We start from the raw sequence: 25671 nt of genomic DNA, 5'->3' as shown, positions 1-25671 counted from the left end.
GGAAGTGAACTCATAAGTATTCGGGTATTCATTATATAGCGAGTAATGGTGTATTTGCCTTGCTATATTCGGATGTCTCGCCCAGCATGTTTGGCACCTGATTAGTAGCCACTAAACATGCTGGGCTTCTTAACCACTGTAATCCCGCAATCATCTTGGCTGTAGCATTACTGTGATTGGCTGGTTGCCGCCATTTTGTGCATGTTGCATTGCTAGCGTCTCTCTCCAAGCACTTCATACTCACCGATCACTGCTTCTCCCAGTAATTGGTTGCAGTAAGACCCACCCCCAAGCTGAGTGACAGCTGTCTGACTGCAACCAATAGTAGAAAAAAGGTGGGCACACTGAATTGAGGGTGAGGTGCTAGTGATTGGGGAGACCCCTCTAGTATAAGTATAGAAGTTACACTGCACACTCAAGTAGCATATAAATAATTGGCTTATTTTGTTATAAATTCAAATTCAGAAAAGCCAAGCAAAGGAAATGAACTCATAAAGGCAGATATGTAATCTCTGACGTTTCAGCCAACGGCCTTATTCACAGAGTTTGCTGCCAGAAATGGTTCTGAATCCCAGAGAAGTAGCTGTGGCTAAGAAGTCACTGGAAAATTATATGGGTATTATGCCCTGGGCATGTAATCTGAGCCTGTGTAAACGCCGGCGCTCCTGTGCCTTGGCTGTAAAGGAGAGATTGAAGCTCACCGTGGTTAGATAATCCATAGAGCCCGTTGCACACATAAGCTGGAGATTAATCCACGATCTGGGCTGTCGGTCCAATAATAGAAGAAAAGAACGGATATCTCCAGGATAAAATTAGAAATCCAGTTTAGTAGAAAAATTAATTAAAATTCATGTCGGGTCGAAATCACTCAAACGCGTTTCAGGTGCTGAGCGTCTAAGTGATATGGACCCGACAAGGATATTACTTAATTTTTCTAATAAACTGGATACCTAATTTTATCCTGGCGATATCCGTTTTTTTCTTCTACTTAAGCCCCATATACTCTACCATCATATTCCTGTGCCCCCGTATTTCTGTGTCCTCATATTTCTGTGCCCCCATAATTCTGTGCCCCCATATTCCTGTGCTCCATATTCCTGTGCTCCATATTCCTGTGACCCATATTTCTTTGCCTGATATTTCTGAGCCCTCAAATTTCTGTTCCCATATTCCTGAGCCCCCATATTTCTGTGCCCCCATATTTCAGTGCATCAATATTTATGTGCCCCAATATTTCTGTGCCCCTTATTCCTGAGCCCCCATATTTCTGTGCCTCCATATTTCTCTGCATCAATATTTTTGTGCCCCAATATTTCTGAGCCCTCATAATTTTGTGCCCCATATTATGTGCTCTGAGCGCTGATAGGAGGAGCTGCCAAGACACCAGGCTGACAAGAGAAACTGCCGGCTGGGATCAAAGGTCCGAGGTGACATGCAGCAAGGAGGGGTGATCTGCAGCCTGATCCCGCCACTGCACTATAGATGTCACGCCACGATCACTGTTCCTAGCCGCATGCACTCACCTCAGACCTCCGCCCCCGGCAGCCTCTCCTGTCAGCCTAGTGTCTCAGCTGTTCCTCCTATCAGCGATCAGAGCACAGAGCATTGAGGAGGAGCTGCCAGGAGCGGAGGCCCAAGTGAGTACACGTAGGGGAGGAGGGAGCAGAAGGGAGGAGCAGCACGCCAGGATCAGTTAGGGTGTGATCACCGCTGCCCGGCACTCCATTCCTAACCTCCACTCCCGGCACCTCCTCCTGTGAGCCTGGTGTCTTATCAACTCCTCTTGTTACAGCACAACTGAGCACAGAGCGAGTGACAGGGGGAAAGGGAAGCAAACAGCTTACGCTGTAGGCCCACAAAGTTGGCGTTGGTCTCCTCCCAGAGCCGTGATCTGGACAGCCCAGGGGGCATGTCTAGGTCACAGCAGGAAGCAGTCTCAGTGCTAAAGATAGGGTCAGAGTGTTATTATCAGCTCTTATGCACAGGGTCTTCCGTATTTGAGGTAATGTCGTTACACACAGCAAATCCAAGATGGCAGCCCCCAGTGTTTGAGTAAAAATAAAAATACATAAAAACTAAATAAACAATTTAATTTTGTATTAAAAATAATTGATTCCACAATCACTATTAATAATACAAAAATTAAAAAACACGATACCTTCCCTCTAACTTGCAATGCATGTCTACACAATTCACATAGTGGCTCAGCACGGTGGCTCAGTGGTTAGCACTGAGGTCTTGCAGCGCTGGGGTCCTGGGTTCAAGTCCCACGAAGGACAATATCTGCAAGGAGTTTGTATGTTCTCTCCATGTTTGCGTGGTTTTCCTCCAGGTACTCCAGTTTCCTCCCACACTCCAAAAACATACTAATAGGGTATTTTAGATTGTGAGCCCCAATGGGGACAGTATTGCCAATGTATGTAAAGTGCTATGGAATTAATAGCGCTATATAAATGAATAAATATTATTATATAGTCCTGTACATTGCACTTGCATTAGTCATAATTTGCTAATTTGTTTCTGTGTTTATAAAGTCCAAAAGAAAATGATACAATTTCTGATGGCGGAATCCGACTAAAAACCTATGTAAGTCTCTTTCCATATCCCAGATTTTGCTACATATACTCTCCATGCCAATAGTCTTGGCTGAAATGAAAGAGCATTTGCAAAAAGAGTCAGAAAATGAGATTATATTTTAACCTCTGCACTGAAATTCATTTCCAATGTAATGCTCATTACGCCACTCTTGTACAAATTTTCAGGGACAATTACGAACATAAGAATTAAATTTAATACGTATAACAATGAGGGTTGTATTACCTTAATTACTCTGTTTCTTTTTGTTCCAACAGTTATTCTGAATAAAGTTCACACACACACATACAATAGCAATATTTAACTAGCATTGGGGTAAAGGTCAACAGGATAATTAATATCGACGAAATATGTGCTGATATAAAGGAATAGTGGTGCAGACTTCTTTAATGTCAATTACTGCCCTCTCTTGCTGGCTGGATGTGTGTCTCATTATTAGCGTAAGAGGGTGTCTTATTCTGTCAATGGAAAGATCAGAGTTGACGTCAGTCACTCGTAAAACTTGAGTGATATTTTAGAAACTTCATAATATTCTTATTAATAATAATAATTGCTAATTTAACAAGTGTGCTGGGAATATAATGTCCTGGCATTTACTAATAGAAATAGGTTACAGGTTTTCCATGTTTGGCTACATTCCCATACCCTCCTGAGTGTTACTATCCAAGAAGAATAGACCGATTTCTTTCACGCATCATCCTAGATGTTTTTGTTTTCTTCTCATTCTTTTTTTTTTTCAATGAAGCAGGTAGAGGGAACATTTTTTATTCAATGACTCTTAGCCAGTGGCGTAACTAGAGTTTGATGGGCCCCGGTGCAAAGTTCAGACCTGGCCCCCCCCTCCACGTACACCAACACTTGGGGTACGGGATAATGACACTGACACTCAGGGTACAGGATAAAGATTCTGACATTTGGCTCTTACCCTCAGCACCCAGGTTTCCCATGATCTGAAATCCCTCTATCAGCACCCAGCTTTTCTATGTTCTGATATCCATCTTGTCCTCGACACCCAGCTTCCCCATGCTCTGCTATACATCTTTCCCTCATCACCCAGCTTTCCCATATCAGATCATGGGAAAGCTGGGTGCTGAGAGAAGATGTATAGCAGAGTATGGGAAAGCTGGGTGCTGAGGGAAAGAGTCTTTTTCCCTCAGCACAAAACGTTCCTATCCCCTGCTTGTATCTTTTTCCCCCCTTGTATATAGTTCTCCAAAATACAATAATGGCCCCAACATTGCATTCCAAATAGTATAAAGAGTCCCACATAACCCTTCATATATTAGAATACACTTCCATAGTCCTCCATATATTATAATGTAGCCCCCATAGTCCTATATGTATTATAACGCAACCCCATAAAACTTCATATTGTATTATGCAGCCCTATACTCCTCCATGCATAATGCACCCCTATATTCCATGTATAAGGTGTCCTTCATTTTGTATTATGCAGCCCCCCAGACCTCCATATATAATAATGCAGCCAGCTTCTCCAGGCCTCCATGTATAATGTAGCAGCCAGCCTCTCCAGGACTCCGTGTATAACAATGCACCCAGCCTCCCCAGGCCTCCATGTATAATATAGCAGCCAGCCTCTCCAGACCTCCATCTATAATAATGCAGCCAGCCTCCCCAGTCCTCCATGTATAATAATACAGCCAGCCTCCCCAGGCATCCATGTATAAAATAGCAGCCAGCCTCTCCAGGCCTCCATGTATAATATAGCAGTCAGCCTCCCGAGGCCTCCATGTATAATAATGCAGCTAGCCTCCCCAGGCCTCCATGTATAATAATGCAGCCAGCCTCCCCAGACCTCCATATATAATTCAGCCTCCCCAGGCCTCCATGTATAATGCAGCCTCTCCAGGACTGCATGTAAAATATAGCAGCCAGCCTCTTCAGGCCTCCATGTATAATATAGCAGCCAGCCTCTCCAGGCCTCCATGTTTAATATAGCAACCAGCCTCTCCAGGCCGCCATGTATAATGCAGCCTCCCTCCCCAGGCCTCCATGTATAATGCAGCCTCCCCAGGCCTCCATGTATAATGCAGCCTACCCAGGCCTCCATGTGTAATGCAGTATCTCCAGGCCTCCATGTACAATCCAGTCTCTCCAGGCCTCCATGTATAATGCAGCCTCTCCAGGCCTCCATGTATAATGCAGCCTCTCCAGGCCTCCATGTATAATGCAGCCTCTCCAGGCCTCCATGTATAATGCAGCCTCTCCAGCCCTCCATGTGTAATAATGCAGCCTCCCCAGACCTCCATGTATAATGCAGCCTCTCCAGGCCCCCATGTATAATAATGCAGCCTCCCCAGACCTCCATGTATAATGCAGCCTCTCCCAGGCCTCCATGTATAATAATGCAGCCTCCCCAGACCTCCATGTATAATGCAGCCTCTCCAGGCCTCCATGTATAATGCAGCCTCTCCAGGCCTCCATGTATAATGCAGCCTCTCCAGGCCTCCATGTATAATAATGCAGCCTCTCCAGGCGTCCATGTATAATAATGCAGCCTCTCCAGACCTCCATGTATAATGCAGCATCTCCAGGCCTCCATGTATAATGCAGCCTCTCCAGGCCTCCATGTATAATGCAGCTTTCCCAAGCCTCTGGCCACCGTGTACTCACTACTTTATATTAAAAAAAAACCAACAAGTACTCAACCTCTCTCTTCCTTCCACCACTGCTGTCCTCACCGCTTTCCTCTTCCACCGCTGCTCATCCTCCCCTCTCCTCGTTCATCCGGTGCTGCGGTCGGCGTCCTCCCATCCTGCGCTCTGTGCACTCAGCACAGCAGTTGCATGGAAGTGACGTCACCGTGCAGGCACAGGGGGAGAATGGTGATGCATAGGGTCGGCACCGGCCGCGCTATGCTTCATCATTACTGTGCGCGGTGACCGGGCAGCCACCACAGCCGCTGACACCAGGCAGGGGGTCCGGTGTCGGCGGCGGCACCGGGTCATATAGCGGCCGCGTGTTCTGTGACAGATCAGCGAAGCTCCTCTCTCACTGACAAGAGCTGGCTGCTGATCTGCCTGGCGGTAGTTACACCCCTGCTCTTAGCAATGGATCAGTTTAAAACAGTTGAAAACTGGATGGTACTCTGAAGGACAAAGTATGTCTCCTGTGCGTCATTAATAGAAATGAGTGGATCAATCCACAGAGGATCAAGTTGAAATTTCTGAAATCCATTTGGTTTCACCAAATTTTGAACAGTCTACGAAAAGATTCAGGTATCGTAATAAATTGAAAACTGCCCAGCGCCATTTCACACATGCTGAATGGACTATTCGCGTCTCTGATGTTGCAGCTTGGCCTTTCCTTTTATGTCCAGCAGCAATACAATTACATGTTGTCACACAACCAAATAGGGGCTATCACAGGCAGTATATAACATAGGGGCCAGAGAAATAATGGTATTTTATGCATGTACTTTATAGAAATGGGAGCGTTCAGAGAGACAGGATAGGGATAGACAAAGTCCTAATTCGACTGTGAAGGGCTACTTCAGTAATGTGCCAGAATGAAAATGAAAGTGATAGTCTCAGTCTGGGAATAGAAATCAGAAAGATTTAATTGATATACAGTGAACTTTTGTAGCATCTTATCATCACTACTTAGTGTGACTGTGAACTAATTCATTTGTGATCTACAGCAGCAACAGCACTTTAATCGCTGGGGTTTTTTTTTCACACAGTGACAGGAGACAAGGGTAGTATTATATCACTCATTGCAGATTTTGAAATTCAAGGGTTGTTTCTGTTTGTAAATAGAAGAGTGATCCCTGTGTTTTTTTAGATCTGTCTTTTTTAAAGAGAATTCTCCCAAATCCTGAAATGTAAACACAAGTGTTCACCTATAAACTGTGTGTGTTGTTTGAAATAACTTATTGAGCCCTCTTCATTGCTCCAATTATTCTAATATTAGATTTCTATACATGCCACTTTGAGTACCATTTGCACACGCTTGTTTGTACGTACATTTTCTGATCCCATCCAATTTTGTAAATGCACGTGAACTATTTTTCTTATTTAAATGCAACCAACCAGCAGGATTTTCATATAAAAAGTAAAGCCAGTGCTATACTGGCGCTAGGATGCTGAATGAAAACATATCTTTTATTCTGAGATTGGATGCTTTATTTCAGGAAATTTGTGCAGGTAAAGTTCCATCAATGCACTGCTATTTGATTGACAGGTGCAACAGGAAGGGAATATGGGGTTGAGTCTTGCTATGTATTCCCACCCCGTCTGCTGGCCTGGCCTTCCTCACCTTGTCGCCATCATAGACGTTAATTCCGGCACAGGCAGACAGGGGCAGGAATAGATAGCTAGACCCAACCCACATATTCCCTTCCTGTTGCACCTGTCAATCAAATAGCAGTGCATTGCTTGAACTTCACTTGTACATATTTCTGAAATAAAACATCCAATCTCAGAACAAAAGTTATGCTTAGATTCAGCATCCTAGCACCAGTATAGCACTGGCCTTACTTTATATATGAAAATCCGGCTGGTTGGTTCCCTTTAACTTTAACAAAAAAGGTTTCTTAATTTTTTGTAATTACTGTTGTAGTTGTATAATTTAGATACTGTATACCACTCAACCATTCTTGCATTACTCACCATTTTACCAGGCCAGCGAGATGCCTGTGCTGGGCAACACACTGCTACACAAGCACACCTAGCTTTCCCAGGCTCCTGAGTCATTCACTGATTGCACTCTGGCTACAAGGTAACACAACTAAGCTATTCATCTACACTGCCATCACTAATATGCACTTTCATACATTTATATTTATCACTTATTCTTTTTAATTCTATCTTACCCTTTTTGTATTGAGCTGCAGTAATGTGTACATTTCCTCACTGTGGGATCAATAAAGTTTTAGCTTATCTTATATTATTTTTTATACATTGTAGGCAAAATAACAAAAAGGCATACATAAAATGAACAGTCAAATAAAAAAGAATAAATGAAGAAACCTTACACAATTGGCTCATGCGACTCAATAGTGATGAAAACACCGCCGAAAACGTCATGGTACAGAAAGTCCATACGCAAGTGGTTCTTCCCTATAAGACCAGAATATTCAGTGTTAAAACAGTATGAAACATTAAATGTCTCAATATTTTATCACAGTTTTGCCTTGTACCAAAATTTTGCAACTTTCCAAACCTTTTCATGAGAGAATTGTGGCATAAGAATTGTGATGAATCAGGCCCAAAGTGTCAAAACACTTTAATCAGAACAGCAGTAAGAAGTAAGCTTTTATTGTAAATACGTTATTTTTCCCCATCTAATTCGAGCTTATGCTAATATTTCAATGGGCATATATGAATATTCTGTGATGTTGGACTTCTAACATAACTTATGAACGCCAATTCCTGTCTGTAGACTATTGCTTCTCTGTAAAGTTCACCACACTCCGCTGGAACGCATACTAGTGCAGATGAGTATCACAGTCCTTTGTACACAGTTGCTTCTATTTCTCAACCACTAAAATTTTTGGGGTTCCAATTCTTTGATTTGTTTTGGTATTACAGCATAAATACATTTCCTGATGCTTGCAGAGTAGGTACTGTTCTATATTCAGTGCTCACCTTATCAATGAGCATCTGCCTACTGAAAAAAAGAACGAGCTGGGGGTTTTTACAACCAAGTTAGACACTATTTATGTGTGTCCCTGCGATGTACTGTGTAGATGTGGTATCATCAGACCATGTCCCTGTACAGTCAGACACGGTGATTACCCAGTACATAGCGGGGACACATATATAAGATTATCTCAGCACAGGAACATTTTTTTTAAACACATCCAAATGTGGAAAGTATTATTATTCCAAGATAGAATGATTAAAATGTACTTTAGCATCATCTTTAAAATTACCTTTGTTTGTGGCAAAAAGCCTTCAACTAGTGTTAGAAAACATATTCTCCCTAACCATACTAGGAAATTTGCCAAAATGAATGATAGACTGGCCACTTATTACTTTTGTTTTTCTACTTTAATAATTTATTATTTTTACTTTTATTGCACCTTAATTTCCTATGTGTTCTGTTTTACTCATTTCTTAAGGATTACCCATTACTTATTTGTCATTGTACTCTTCCATTTCATACTGATTTTGTCAAAATTGCATTATCTCCTGTTCACAAACCTAAGTAGGAAAACTATGAGACAGAGTAGAGCAAATAAGGTCTTATCCGACAGATATATCGTAATGATATATTGAAATACGCTCACCTTGTTAGGTTGTGTGACACAGAACAAGATCAAAATCCTGTAATCTGCTGCCTCAAAAAAACATGATCCCCAAGGCTGGTAATGATGAGAGAAATCCAGAGATATGGGATGGTGAAGACTGCAATGCTGAGAAGTAACGAGAGACCAATATGAAGATCCAGATGAAAGGTGGTTTATTTCTCAACCCGTTTCGAAGTGGTCCCGCTTCTTTCTCATGAGAACTACCAAATTTCTCTGGTTCCCTCGCGTCATGGTTTACAAAACTATTTTGATGTTTCGGGGGTAAAGTTGGCTGAATCTAATGATGGTAATGCAATATGTCCAACAGGTCCCTTGTAGAGTTGAGAGAGTACCTAACTATTCGTACTCACTATACTCATAAAGGGTACTGTTTAATACGTATTCATTTTGAATAGCATGTGCAATACAAGTCAATGGGGAAAACTCGCAATGTAACGAGTAACACGAATGGCCGTACTATTTGTGAGTAGCGACTAGTGCGGAATTCAGGTTACTTCTTACGTTGTGAGTTTTTCCCCATTGACTTGCATTGCACATGCTATTCGGAATGAATACGCGAGTATTAGACAGTACTCATTATGAGTATAGCGAGTACGAATAGTTAGGTACTTGGTCAAATCTAGTCCCTTGTGATCACTGCCAGGTGGGATAGACTTCACTTAGGACCTGCAGAACATAGTCCCTTAATAGGAGAGGATTGCCAAAAAATTATATAAAGCAGATTGTTGTATAATAGGATAAAAATTCCTTCCTCCCTCAAGATACAGCAAATCAGTCTAGTTCTCTAGATCAATATTCTATCTCAAGAATACATGACTTGCAATTTTTTTTTTAGTTCATCCAGGGTTTCATTGAAATTTTTTTTTAATCGACCACTTCTACTTGTTGTGACAAAGAGTTTAAGATTCTCACTGCTCTTAAGAAATATAACTGCTGCCTGTGATGATAATTAAACTTTCTAGCCTCTAGACGTAGAGGACATCCCCCTGTCATCACTGCAGGCTTAGCTGTAAAAAGATTTGAAGTAACTCTGTACTGTTCCTTCGCACTTTTTCACATTGTAATAAGATCAATAAGATCGACCCTAAGGCTTTGAGGTATTTTTGTATAAACTTGTGTATTTCTTCATCTGTTATTGCAAGCAGCTAGATTTCAAATGTTGGCACATCTATTTTTTTAAATTCAAATTTGCCGGATTTGCTAAATTTTTTCAAACATTTGAATTCACTGCAAATAAAATTCAATCCATTTTCAATATTTAAAAGCTTGTAATTACTACAATAATACACAAAGGGAGACGAGAAAGAGAGAACCCCAGTGATGATAGGAGCTTGTACTTTATAGTTGAGAGAAAGAGGACCCTGCTGATCATAAGAGCTTACACTCTATTAGAGAAGAGAGAGAGAAAGGACCCTGCTGATCAAGAGAGCTTATACTCTTCAGAAGAAACTTGCCCAGTGACTTTGGGGATGGAAAATGACTCTGCTCCTCTGGAAACCGGGGATCTGCGTTGGTCCAAGTGCTGACCACTACTGCACAACGCATGATGGTTCAATAGATAACTGCAGGGCATTATGGTGAGACTTAGGCGGCCATTCAAAAGGCATTAGTCTGCTCACTGATGCTGCAGCACTGTTGGGTAAGATGTTTTTTTAAAAAAAAAAAAATTGTGAACCGCAAATCAACCTTCATAGTGTTCGCATTTGCGTGAAACAACAAATTTCAGGAAATTCGACTTGAACTGAATTCTCCACAGATTGATCAGTTCATCTGTAGCTAATATATTTTCTAGGTGTGACTAGATTACATTTGATGCTTTATTCACAAAGCAGGGATCTCAAACTCAGCTGAGGGAAAGGGCCACACATAGAAAAAAATTGAGGGGGGTCACATTCTTTGCAGGACAAAGTGACATTTTTAATGACTGCATGGTTATTTTCAATACACATTTGGATCACTACTTTGAACATTTTTTGCCTGATTTATAACAAACCTGCAGTTTTTTTGTTTAGTTAAGTATAATATATATATATATATATCTATATATATATATATATCTATATATATATATAGATATATATATATATATATATATATAGATATATATATATATATATATATATATATATATAATATATAATTTTAATGCCAAAAAAAGTCATGCTTTATTTTGAATATTTTTTATATTTTACCCCCTTCTTTTAATATTGTTTTACAATTAGCAGCATCATACAGTCATCTTAGCTGACATCTTGTAGTAATGTCCCCCTTATGTCCCATATAATATGCACATACTTGTGTCCTGTAATTATGTCCCCCCCATACCGTAGCAATGTCCCCATCCTTGTGTCCTGTAGTAATGTCCCCCATCCTTGTCCTCTGTAGTAATGATCCCATCTTGTCCCCTGTAGTAATGTCTCCCATCCTTGTGCCCTATAGTACTGTGCCCCTTCCTTGTACCCTGAGTAATGTGCCTATCTTTGTGCCCTGTAGTAATGTGCCCATCCTTGTACCCTGTAGTAATGTCTCCAATCCTTGTACACTGTAGTATTGTGCCCATCCTTGTAGTATTGTCCATACTTGTGCCCTGTAGTATTGTGCTCATCCTTGTGCCTTGTAGTATTGTGCCTATCCTTGTAATAGTGTGACTATCCTTTTAGTATTGTGTTTATCATTGTGCCTTGTATTATTCTGCCAATCCTTGTAGTATTGTGCCCATCCTTGTATTATTGTGCCCATCCTTGTAGCATTGTCCATACTTGTGCCCTGTAGCATTGTGCTCATCCTTGTGCCTTGTACACTGTGTGCAGAATTATTAGGCAAATGAGTATTTTGATCACATGATGCTTTTTTACATGTCGTCCTACTCCAAGCTGTTTAGGCTTGAGAGCCAACTACCAATTAAATAAACCAGGTGATGTGCATCTCTGTAATGAGGAGGGGTGTGATGTAATGACATCAACACCCTATATAAGGTGTGCTTAATTATTAGGCAACTTCCTTTCCTTTGGCAGAATTGGTCAGAAGAGAGATTTGATGGGCTCTGAAAAGTCCACAATTGTGAGATGTCTTGAAGGGGGATGCAGCAGTCTTGAAATTGCCAAACTTTTGAAGTGTGATCACCAAACAATCAAGCGTTTCATGACAAATAGCCAACAGGGTCGCAAGAAGCATGTTGGGCAAAAAAAGCACAAATGAACTGCCCATGAATTGAGGAAAATCAAGCATGAAGCTGCCAAGATGCCATTTGTTACCAGTTTGGCCATATTTCAGAGCTGCAATGTTACTGGAGTATCAAAAAGCACAAGGTGTGCCATACTCAGGGACATAACCAAGGTAAGGAAGGCTGAAAAACGACCACCTTTGAATAAGAAACCTAAGATAAAACGTCAAGACTGGGCCAAGAAATATCTTAAGACTGATTTTTCAAAGTTTTTATGGACTGATGAAATGAGAGTGACTCTTGATGGGCCAGATGGATGGGCCAGAGGCTGGATCAGTAAAGGGCAGAGAGCTTCACTCCGACTCAGACGCCAGAAAAGTAGAGGTGGGGTACTGGTATGGGCTGGTATCATCAAAGATGAACTTGTGGGACCTTTTTGGGTTGAGGATGGAGTGAAGCTCAACTCCCAGACCTACTGCCAGTTTCTGAAGGAGGAGGGTGGAGGTGGAGAAGATCAGGACCTAGAGGTAGGTAGTTGAGTAACAGTTAGAAGAAGAGGTAGGGGGAAAAGTGTCAGGGAGCCTAGTCCTGACCTGGCACAACCTAGTAAATATGCCTGTTTGGCTGATATTAGGAATGAAGGGCCAGGACTAGGGTCGCTACAGCAGGACGTTGCTCCTAGCAACCAGGAAAACAGCTGCTGTAGGAAGTAGGGAAATAGGAGTGCAGCAAAGCCCAGACAGATGTTGGTGGTAGGGAACTCTATAATTAGGCGGACAGACAGGGTCATCTGTCGCCGAGACCGTGAATGCCGAACAATGTGTTGTCTGCCGGGTGCTCGGGTTCGGCATATTGCGGATCGGATAGACAGATTGCTGGGTGGGGCTGGGGAAAACCCAGCGGTCATGGTGCACATTGGTACTAATGACAGAGGCAGGTGGAAGGTCTTTAAAAATGATTAAAGGGAACTAGGAGAGAAGCTGAAGTCCAGAACCTCCAAGGTGGTGTTTTCAGAAATTTTACCGGTGCCACAAGCGTCACTAGAAAGACAGCGGGAGCTTAGGGAGATAAATACGTGGCTTAGAAATTGGTGCAGGAAGGAAGGGTTCGGGTTCATGGATAAGTGGGCTGACTTCTCAGTCGGCTACAGGCTCTACAGTAGGGACGGGCTGCACCTCAATGGGGAAGGTGCAGCTGTGCTGGGGGAGAAAATGGTCAGACGGATGGAGGAGCTTTTAAACTAGGATCTGGGGGGAGGGAGGGTAGTGGAGCAAAAAAGGGGATAGAGCAGATAGAGACAGTGAGACGGTAGGGGTCAATGAAGGATTAGGGGGGATGGGACATGCAAGGAACGTACGGAGGCTAGGAGTAATAAAAGTGTTAATAGGATTAAATGTCTACTGGCAAATGCAAGAAGTCTTGCAAACAAAATGAATGAATTGGAGACTCTTATGTCAACCATGGATTATGATGTGGTGAGCATTACGGAAACCTGGCTGGATGAAAGCCATGACTGGGTGACAAACATACCGGGTTATAGTACATTTAGGAGGGACAGGAAAGACAAAAAAGGTGGTGGGGTGTGTATATTTATCAAATCTAACCTAAAACCTGTGTTGAATGATGACATTGGGGGGAACTGCAACAATGTAGAGTCAGTATGGGTAAATGTACACGGGGAGGGGAATAATGGAAAAATGTTAATTGGAGTTTGCTATAAGCCTCCTAACAAACCTGAACAAATGGAGGGTGAAATGCTGGAACAAATTGAAAAGGCAGCTAATAATAATAATCGTGTTCTTATTATGGGGGATTTCAACTATCCAGACATACAGTGGGACATAGAATCTTCTGGTTGTGCTAAAAGCTGTAAATTCTTATCTACCATTCAAGACCATTTTCTCTCTCAGATGGTAGATGAACTGACGAGGGGAGATAATTTGCTAGATCTGGTCCTGTCAATTAGACCGGATACAATTTCAGATCTACAGGTCTGGGAGCACTTTGGCACCAGCAATCATAATATGGTAAGCTTCAACATAATATTCAATAGAACTTTTCAAAGGGTAAATGCTAAAACCTGGAATTTTAGGAAACCTGATTTCAACAAATTAAGGGAAGAGCTTAAATGTGTAGATTGGGACAAAGTCATGGTAACTGGGGATACTGAGCATAAATGGGGAAAGTTTAAGGATATACTGCTAGAGTCCTGTAAGAAACGTATACCCTCTGGTAATAAAATGTCCCGGAATAAAAATAAACCACTATGGATAAATAAGACTGTACAAAGTATAATAAAAAAAAAACAAAGGGCGTTTAAAATCTTGAAGGCTGAGAATACAGAAATAGCATTACAGGAGTATAAAGATATCAATAGGAAATGCAAAAAAGAAATCAAACAAGCAAAACTAGCTACTGAAACAAATCGCCAATGACATTAAAATAAATCCCAAAATCTTTTATAAATACATTAATGCCAAAATGAAAACAAAGGATAGTATTGGCCCCTTAAAATATAATAAGTTAGTTATAGAGGACAAACAAACGACTGAGATATTAAATAGGCATTTCTCATCTGTGTTCACCAAGGAACTGACTGTACCAGGGATCATTCAACAAGTGAAAAATCAAAGTTCACCACCCGATATAATTAATTTAACACAAGAAGAAGTACGCCTACGTCTGAGTAAATTAAACATTGACAAATCCCCAGGGCCACATGGCATTCCTCCACGAATATTGAGAGAATTGAGCTCCGTAATTGACAGACCGCTGTATCTCATCTTTTTAGACTCGCTTGTAACAGGGTTGGTGCCTCAGGATTGGAGGATTGCTGATGTGGTACCGATATTTAAGAAAGGTAAGAGGATAGATCCAGGCAACTACCATCCAGTAAGCCTGACATCAGTAGTATGCAAAGTTTTTGAGGGCATTTTAAGGGATGACATGCAAAAATATGTTGCAGAAAATAATATAACTGACAGACAGCATGGATTCATGAAAGATAAGTCGTGTCTAACCAACCTGTTGGGGTTCTATGAGGGGGTAAGTGCAAACCTGGATATTGGTAATGCAGCTCATGTGCTTTATTTGGACTTTGCGAAGGCATTTGATACTGTACCACATAATAGCCTTATACTAAAACTACAGAAGCAAGGACTAGGGGAAACTATATTCAACTGGGTAAGGAATTGGCTAAAAGATAGAAAACAAAGAGTAGTCATAAATGGTACATTCTCTAAATGGGCTATAGTCAGCAGTGGGGTGCCGCAGGGATCTGTGCTAGGACCAATTCTTTTTAATCTCTTTATTAATGACCTTGTGGATGGGATTGATAGTAAAGTGTCAGTCTTTGCTGATGACACCAAACTATGTAGGATATTAAAAACTGACCTTGATAGTACAATATTACAAAAAGATCTGGATAAGATGTCAGAATGGGAAGATACTTGGCAAATGAGATTTAATGTTGGTAAATGTAAAGTAATGCACATAGGACGGAGTAATCCTATAACTGCGTATACATTAAATGGAAGTAACTCGGGACTACAGAACAGAGAAGGACTTGGGTATGCTCATTACAAATAAGCTGAGCAGCAGCACTCAATGTCAAGCAGCAGCTGCAAAAGCAAACAAGATTCTAGGGTGTATAAAAAGAGAGATTAGATCTCGTGATCCCAACGTATTGTTTCCCCTCTATAAATTACTTGAAAGGCCACATCTGGAATATGGGATTCAGTTTTGGGCTCCACATTTTAAAAAAGACATTCAGAAGTTAGAGTCAGTTCAAAGGCGGGCAACTAGACAACTACAAGGAATGGAATGCCTCCCATATGATGACAGGTTGAAAAAGTTAGATATGTTTAGCTTAGAAAAAAGACATCTCAGAGGAGATCTCATTTATATGTATAAATACATGTGTGGTCAATATAAAGGACTGGCACATGACTTATTTCTTCCAAAGACAATACTAAGGACCAGGGGGCACTCACTGTGAGTGGAAGAAAAGCGATTCCGGCAGCTAAATAGGAAAGGGTTCTTTACAGTTAGAGCAGTCAGACTGGGGAATGCCCTACCACAAGAGGTAATAATGGCAGATACTATAACAGCTTTTAAAAAGGGCTGATTTCCTCAGTACACAAAACATTGTTGGTTATAAATGACTTAGTGACCAAATGTAGAACTGGTGGAGAAAGGTTGAACTAGATGGACATAGGTCTTTTTTCAACCTTAGTAACTATGTAACTATGTAACTTCTTCAAACAGTGGTACAGGAAGAAGTCGGTATCGTTCAAGAAAAACATGATTTTCATGCAGGGCAATGCTCCATCACATGCATCCAACTACTCCACAGAGTAGCTGGTCAGTAAAGGTCTAAAAGATGAAAAAATAATGACATGGCCCTCTTGTTCACCTGATCTGAACCACATAGAGAACCTATGGTCCCTCATAAAATGTGAGATCTACAGGGAGGGAAAACAGTGCACCTCTTGGAACAGTGTCTGGGAGGCTGTGGTGGCTGCCGCATGCAATTTTGATCGTAAACAAATCAAGCAACTGACAGAATCTATGGATGGTAGGCTGTTGAGTGTCATCATAAAGAAAGGTGGCTAAATTGGTCACTAATTTTTTTACGTTTTGTTTTTGCATGTCAGAAATGTTTATTTCTAAATTTTGTGTAGTTATATTGGTTTACCAGGTGAAAATAAACAAGTGAGATGGGAATATATTTGTTTTTTATTAAGTTGCCTAATAATTCTGCACAGTGATAGTTACCTGCACAAACAGATATCCTCCTAAGATAGCCAAATCTATAAAAAAAACACTCCAACTTTCAAAAATATTAAGCTTTGATATTTATGAGTCTTTTGGGTTGATTGAGAACATAATTGTTTATCAATAATAAAAATAAATCCTCTAAAATAGAACTTGCCTAATAATTCTGCACATGGTGTAGTATTGTGTTCATCCTTGTAGCATTGTGTCTATCTTGTGCCTTGTAGTATTGTGCCCATCCTTGTAGTATTGTGTTCATCCTTGTGGTATTGTGTTCATCCTTGTGGTATTGTGCTCATCCTTGTGGTATTGTGCTCATCCTTGTGGTATTGTGCTCATCCTTGTGGCATTGTGCTCATCCTTGTAGTATTGTGCCCATCCTTGTAGTATTGTGCCCTTCCTTGCAGTATTGTGGCCATCCTTGTGCCCTGTAGTATTGTGCCCAGCCTTGTATTATTGTGCCTATCCTTGTGCCCTCATCCTCGTCCCTTTAGTATGCCGCTCTTCACAAACGCAAAAAAAAAAAAAATCTCCTCATCTTTCCTCCGTTCCCTGCTATTAGGCTGCGTGCTGATCAGTGTTTGCAGCATTTTGGATGCAGCATCTTTTCAGCTGCGTCCAAAACGCTGTGGTGTAATTCAAGTAGAGTGGATGGTATTTCTCAAAATCCCATCCACTGTGCATTTGCGGCCGCAGCAAACACTGACCTGTGGCTTTAAGAGTCGCAAGTGTCCTCCGTACTGAGAATACAGAGACCGCAATGGCCCGAATCCAGATCATGAGCATGAACATCTGCGGTCTCCTGTATTCTCCTGCTGAGTAGACTCACGGCCCCGCAGTCAGGACTCGCCACGTCCAGGATACAGCAGGTCCTCACCATGGGCACATACCTGCTTTTTGTGGCCTTCAGACCCCATTACGATTGTAACTCTTGTTGTGCCGTGCAGAGGAGCTCTGTGCACTATACCAATGGCTACCGCTGGCCAATCAGATACAAGGAAATGGTGTCATACAGCAACATCACCTCTTTGTATCTGATTGGCCACGTCAACCATTGGTATAGTGCTCAGAGCTCCTCTGCGCGGCACCGCCAGTGATTCAACTGTACTATAAAACCCTGCCTGCCAGCGCCGACTCCTGGCATAGAGCTGCGATTGTCACGGGCTCTGCAGGCCACAAAAAGCAGCCTCAGGGGCCGCATGCGGCCCACGGGCCGCGTGTTTGAGACCTCTGATCTAAAGAATGAAACAACCTACTGAATGGAGCACTGTTCATCTTGGATGATAAGTGCTTAATGTGAGCACACTGTGTTTGTGACAGGGAATGGTAGACTAATAATAAAATGCATACATACAGTAAATAATTCCATTTATACAGCTGCTTTTTCATGTTGCAGCTGTATTGCATTTTTCTGCTGTGTTTTTAGTACATTAGGCAATCATGCAGCATTTCTTCTGTCTTTATTAGTATTGCTACAAAACTCATTTTAATTATCTCCTTCACACCGAGCTTATTTTCACCTTCCTAACCAGGCCAATTTTATAATCTGACCAGTGTCAATTTATGAGGTTATAACTCTGGAACACTTTAACAGATCCCAGGATTCTGAGACTGTTTTTCATGACATATTGTACTTCATGTTAGTGGTAAATTTAGGACAATATTTTTTTTTTATAAATTGAAGAAAATATTGGAAATTTGGAAAAAATGTTGAAAAATTCACAATTTTCAAACTTTTAATTATTTTCCCCTAAACCAGAGCATTATGTTACACAAAATATTTCATAAATATAATTTACCATATGTCTACTTTTCATCAGCACCATTTTTGAAACATAACTTTTTTATTAGACAAAAGGGTTAAAAATCTCATTTTTCCTATAAAATTTGCATAACTATTTTTTTCAGGGACCACATCACATTTGAGAGGCGTAGGTGTCAGAAAATACCAAAAAGTGACACATTCTTAAAACTCCAATTCTCAAAGTCACATCTCTAGAAACTTTATTAACCCTTTAGATGCTTCACAGCAACTAAAGCAAAGTGTAAGAAAAATTTTACTTTGTTCCCACAAAAGTGTTAGTTTAGTTCCAAAGCGTGCATCTTTAGGAGGCTTAAAAGAGAAAACAGACTATGCATTTTGTTGTGCAATTTTCCTGAGTATGATGATACCCCATATGTGGTGGAAAACTACTGTCTGAGTGCACAGCAGGGAAGGACCATCATTTGACTTTTGGAATGAAATATTTTGTGTAACCGATAGTGGACACTATGTCACGTGTACAGATCCCCTGATGTGGCTATACAATGGCAACCCCCCAGAATTGATGCCATTTTGGAAACTAGACCTATTAAGGAATTTAAATAGATGTGTGGTTCCCAGGTGGTTCGCAGAATTGTATAACTTTGAACCATGAAAATATAAATTCACAGTTTTACCACAAAAATGTTGTTTTAGCTCAAACCTTTTCATTTTTACAAGGATAACTGGAGAAAATGCACAATATAATTTGATGTGCAATTTCTCCTGAAAACGCTGATACCCCATGTGGTGTAAAACTACTTTTTAAGAGCATGGCAGGCCTCAGAAAGGAAGCATCCCCATTTGACTTATTGAATGTAGAATTGGCTGATCTCAATTGCAGACACCATGTCGCATTTGGAGAGCTCCTAATGTGCCTAAACAGTTGAAATCTCCCTCATGTGACCCCATTTTGGAAACTAGACCCCTCAAGGAATTTATTTTGATGTGTGGTGAGCACCATGAACCATCAAGTGCTTGACAGAATTTGAAAACGCTGAGCCATGAAAATAGAAAAATCACATTTTTCCCTCCCAAAAAAGTTGTTTTAGCTTCAATGTTTTTATTTTCACAAGGTAACAAAAGAAAGTGCACCTAAAATTTGTAGTGTAATTTCTCCTGAATAGACCGATACTCCATGCGAAATGAAAAACAGCAGGGTTTTGAAAGGAAGGGGAGCCATTTTGGCTGGAATGGATGGCAGAATCCATGTCACATTTGAAATACCACTGACATACCAAAACAGCAGAACCCCCCCCCCCCTCCACAAGTGAACATATTCTAGAAACTACACCTCTTGTGAAATTTATTTTGGCATTTAGTGAGCCATTTTAATCCCCAGGGGATTCACAGAATTGTATAACATTGGCTGTGAAAAGAGATTTTTTTTATAAAACATTTTAACTTTCAAAAATGGTAATAGGAGAAAATGTAGCATATAATTTATCACACAATTTCTCCTGTGATTGCCAAAACCCATACTGGTCAAAAACAATTTTTGAGGCACAGTGCAAATCTCAGAAAAAAAGGAATGCCATATTGGAGTTCAGATTTAGTTTTATTGGTTTGGAGTGCCATATCACATTGGGACACCCCTGACATGCCAGAAAAGCAGAACCCCCATAAGTGACCCCATTTTAAAAAATAATATCCTGAATGATTTCATCTAGGGATACAGTGAGCATATTGACTACATAGGTTGGTCATAAAATATTATACTATTGGGTGAAGAAGAAAAAATATTAAATTTTAACCAGTAAAATGTTGTTTTAACCCTATATTTTTCAATTTTCATAAGAGAAATAGGTAAAAAAAAAGCTTTTTAATGTGTCACACAATTTTTTCTGAACTTGGCAATACCCCCATATGACTACAAATTGCTGTTTGGCCATACGGCAAAGGTTTGGGAAGGAAGGCGCACCATTTGACTATTGGAACACAGGGTGTCCTAGAATTGCTTGTGTATTCCATTTGCAGAGCACCAAGTGCCAGAATGGTAGAAACCCCCTCAAATGACCACAATTTGGAAATTACACACCTCTGGGAATTCATCTATGGGTGTAGTGATGATTTTATCTTTGGAAAAACGCCCATCTAGTCAAATGCAGAGAATGTTGCAAAGTTAAAAATTGCAAATAAGCCCTTATAGTGCCCATAGATAGTACCTGAATGCCTTTACATTGTGCTCAGCTCGTGCCTCTGGAGACACAAACCCCAGACATTAAGCAGGTTCTCTTCCCTATAACTGCCAAACACGTGGACGTTACCTGTGGTTTAGACACACTGTGGTGCTCAGAGGGAAGGGGGGCTTTTGGATTTGGGAATGCTGATTTTGATGAATTTCTTTTTGTGGGGCGAGAAGCCATAGCGTTTTTCCAGAGCCTTTGTGCTATCAGTAACGTGGAAGCTCCCTATATTTCCATTAACATATGACAGAACTGAGTGAAGACTATTTTTTTTGTGGGTTGAGTTGAATGCCATTGGTGTCATTTTGGGACACCGTTCACATTTGTCTTGTGCTCATTGCTAAGCACATAGTGTATATATAAAGTTCCTACATAATCACTCAATCGCCATTCTCCCAAATAAAGACAAGGCTTTGTGTTTGCCTACAGGAAGTATTGGCCTGGACTGGGCAGGTATGTGTTTGCTCAATGATGTATGAGAAAGAGCTGATTACTTCTTTCCTTAGAAAAAAAAAAAGGCCTTGCAGTGTTTTTGATTTGGGAAAGCACTTCAATCCAAACATGATTTGCTTCGAGTTTTACTTTCTACAAAGTGAAAAAAGTATACTAAATATGCATTAAAAATATGAAAAGAAGTCACTCTCCATTATTTAAAAATGTGAGGGTATAAGGGGGAACATTCCTTCTTGAGGAGAGTGACATGCCTGTCATAACAGTGTAAGGAGACTTATAGGTTGTGCAATGCTTCTCTGGGAAATTAAATATGCAAATATTTACTTCAGAAGTGAGAGTGCTTGATCTCTGGAACCAAGTCAATGTTGACCCTGTAATGAACCTTATAACATGACTTAGGATAAGAAGAAGATATTTGCATAGTTTATTCCCAGATGAGTATTGCGTGGCCTATAAGCCTCCTTAATCCAGCATGTCAGGCATGTCTCACTCCACAAGGAGAACATTCCCTCATAGACTTATCAACTCATCTTTAATTACTTTCATTTTTTTATTGTTATTAAACAGTTGAATACAGATGAAAAATGGATAGAAATGCATGTCTCCTATTTTTCATCTATTTTTAAGCAATGCCATAAACAAAAATGGATGATTCTAATCAACAAAAATAGAAAACAATAAGACACACATTAAATTATCATGTAAAACAAGGCCTTATGTATGAGCAATGAAAAACCACTCCTGCAATTTTTCATATTTCATCGCTGGACTAATGGTTTAAATATAAGTCCCGTCTCTTGTCTGATACCATCTGTGATTGCCATCTGTTTTCAGCATTACTCTGGTCAGTCTCGGGTAGTTTGTGGCCTGCCAGCTGCTTAAGTGTTTCATGGATTGCGCCAGAGATCACAATTCAATACAAGTCTATGAGAGCCTCATTCTGGCTCTAATAGACTTGTATTGTGAGCTTGTGATGAATTTTCTGACTTCCGGCCAGTCAAAACTTTGGGCACAAGATGTCCCTGCGGGGCCGGAGCGACATCATAAAAAGGTGAAGACGCTGGAGGGCAAGCATAATACTAGGCGCTGGGGACTTATGCGGGCATCACACGAGACGATCTATCGTGCGATGCATCGTCGGGGTCACGGTTTTCATGACGCATATCCGGCATAGTACACGACGTCATCTCGTGTGACACCTACGAGCAATCGCAAATCGGTAAAAAATCGTCGATTGTGTACTCGTCGCTTATTTTTAAAAAATCGTTTATTCTTAATAGCCTCGGTTGTTCACCGTTCCCGTGGCAGCACACGTCGCTCCGTGTGACACCACGGGAACGATGAACACAGCTTACCTGCGTACCGTGGCACCCGCCGGCTATGCGCAAGGAAGGAGGTGGGCGGGATGTTTACATCCCGCTCATCTCCGCTTCTATTGGCTGGCAGCTGTGTGACGTCACTGTGACGCCAAACGTCCCTCCCCCTTCAGGAAGAGGATGTTCTCCGCCCACAGCGAGGTTGCTTATCAGGTTAGTACGTGTGACGGCGGTTTAACGACTTTGTGTGACACGGGCAGCGATTTGCCTGTGACGCACAAACGACGGGGGCGGGTACGATCGCTCGTGCAATCGCACGATAAATCGTACCGTGTGAAGCCCGCTTTAGTTTTAAAACACCGGAGTGGGGCTTGAATAAAACCATGAAAACTTTTTCCTTATGGACCTAATCTTAGTAATATTCCATTGATCTGTATGTCCAAATGCAGCTCTGCCTTTCATACATCTTTATAATATACACGTCTGTTTGCTGTCCTGAATACTCAGAAATGTTGATTCTTTGCAAACATCTTTGAGTGTAATGGACTTTGGCATATCAGTCTCTGAGTATAGAGATAAGAGATGAAAATGACCTTTTTATGTCACCTTGCTACATGCAAGAAAAAATTGAACTTTACCTGTTTATTGTATATTGAACTTTCCAGAGCAAACAATCCTACATAGCCAATTTACACAGCAGTCCTATTAGACAAGAAAATATATCAGTGTTTTAGATAGATGGCAGAAACATAACCCATCCTGCGAGCAGAAAAGATAACAAGCTCTATTCTCTGATTCCTTTCCTACCATACATTATATATATATATATATATATATATATATATATATATATATATATAAAAATGTGTAATCATAACTGTAATTGCGGCTTTTAGGCTCCTTTCACATTATATTTTTACAATAGAGTTTAGATACACATTTGTCCTTATTGTAGTTGTATTGCAGATACCTTTTTAAAGAATTTTATTTCAAAAATAAGAATGTCATAATATTTTAATGCAGGAAAACAGATTAACATAGCAAAACTAAAATTGAACATAATTATATCCATTTTTAAAACTGACTAGTAATAATTATTGTTGAGGTAGCATTACCATGCTTGGGTACTCGGTACTGGCAATGAGCATGCTGGCCACTCGGATGGGCTTGAATCAAATATGAGCAAAAAGGAAGTCAATAAGAAAATCGAGCATTTTTCAAGAAGGTCTTCAGGAAAAATGCTTGTTTCCCATTGACTTCCATTTTACTCGGTACTCGAGTCAAACCCATTCTAGTGTCCAACCTGCTCATTTTGAGTACCGAGCACTTGAGCATAGTAGTGCTTGCTCATCACTAGTAGTAATTACTAAATCATTGTTCATTTAGTCTTCCACCACTAAGTATCCCCTATTCAAGTAAACTACACCAAAGTACTTACAAGGCTTTGACCACACATAATGTCAGCACTGCTCAGGGTATGTGCATAAACAAATTTTTTGAGACTGTTTAAATAAAAAGTTTTTTAGTGAAGAATGATACAAGAAATGCTCTTTGTTTGGGGTAATTTTAGAGGAGTTTTTCTTTTCTGTTTTCTAAAGCGGTTTTGAAGATTTTTTCAATTTTTTTACTGGATGAGTTTTTTTTGTACTGAAACAGCTTTTTTCTAGCCTTTTAGTTGGACAGTGCTTAGTTTGGAACTGATCCCATCAGGAGTGGCTACAAAGAGGTGACTTGCATTTTCTATTATTCTCATCAGCTGTTTTTCAAAGCCTGAAGTGTAAAAAAAACACACAAGGCTAAACATATGTACAGTGAAAGGGTTTTAAAAACAGAAATAGATAGAAAGAGTCTTTAAAGCAGGTTCGTAGCAATTCTTCAAGTGTTTTTTTTGGAGCAGACATGATTCTCCATGTCTATATACCCTTAAAGGGAACCAGTCATTAAAGGGGTTGCCCACTACTCAGTCAACCTTTCCTCAATCTGAGTGTTTGCCCCCATAAAGATAAAAACAATTATACTCACCTCCTTACCTCCAGTGCTGGCGCCAGTCCATGTTACATTACGCGAGCCCTGCACCCAATCAGAGCTGGCTTCACTATTCCCCTTGCACAAATGAAGAAAAAGGCTGGCCGCTTACTTACTATTGAAGTATGATACGTTCCAAGGTGGGAAGAATGAAGTCACTGCTGACTGGGTGCAGGGCTCATGTGTGTCGCAAGAGTGTGGGTGCTAACAAAGTAGGAATAGTGCTATCATGGAAGGCAAATGTAAGTTTTTTATTTTCAAGGGGGAAAACACTCTGATTAAGGCCTAAAACACACTTCCGCAAAAAAAAGTCCGTGTGACACGGTCCGTTTTTCGGGTCCGTGTTCCGTTTTTTTGGGGCGTTTCTCCGGTACGTATGGCATCCGTGTGATGGCGTATGCGAGCCGTGTGTACGTGTAAAATGTCTGTGCATGTGTACGTGGAATGTCCTTGTGGAATGTCCGTTTGTGTGTTGCACAATGTCGTTGATACATGTCGGCTGACAGCAGACAGAGTTGCGCGATGAGAATGAACTCGGGTGAACTTCACCCGACTTCATTGTCATGCCGCGGCTCTGTCTGTGTGCCGCGTACTGATTAGCGGTCAGATGTGAAGGATTCATCAGTGACCGCTAATCCCCCGAGTGACTGAAGTGAGCAGCCCTCTCTCATACTCACTGCTTCCCGATCACCAGCGCGGCGAGGAACAGCTGTGCAGAGAATACGCGGCAACAATTACTTTGAATATGCCGGCCGCTCATTAATCAATCTCGTATTCCCTGCTTTCCCCACCCACAGGCGCCTGTGATTGGTTGCAGTCAGACACGCCCCCCACGCTGAGTGACAGTTGTCTCACTGCACCCAATCACAGCAGCCGGTGGGCGTGTCTATAATGTGCAGTAAAATAAATAAATAAATAATTAAAAAAAACGGCGTGCGGTCCCCCCCAATTTTAATACCAGCCAGATAAAGCCATACGGCTGAAGGCTGGTATTCTCAGGATGGGGAGCCCCACGTTATGGGGAGCCCCCCAGCCTAACAATAGCAGTGATTGGGTGCAGTGAGACAACTGTCACTCAGCGA

The sequence above is a fragment of the Anomaloglossus baeobatrachus genome, chromosome 2 (genome assembly GCF_048569485.1).
Source record: "Anomaloglossus baeobatrachus isolate aAnoBae1 chromosome 2, aAnoBae1.hap1, whole genome shotgun sequence".
Classification (NCBI taxonomy): domain Eukaryota; kingdom Metazoa; phylum Chordata; class Amphibia; order Anura; family Aromobatidae; genus Anomaloglossus; species Anomaloglossus baeobatrachus.
The sequence above is the reverse complement of the archived record's forward strand: the minus strand, read 5'-3'. Positions refer to the sequence as shown.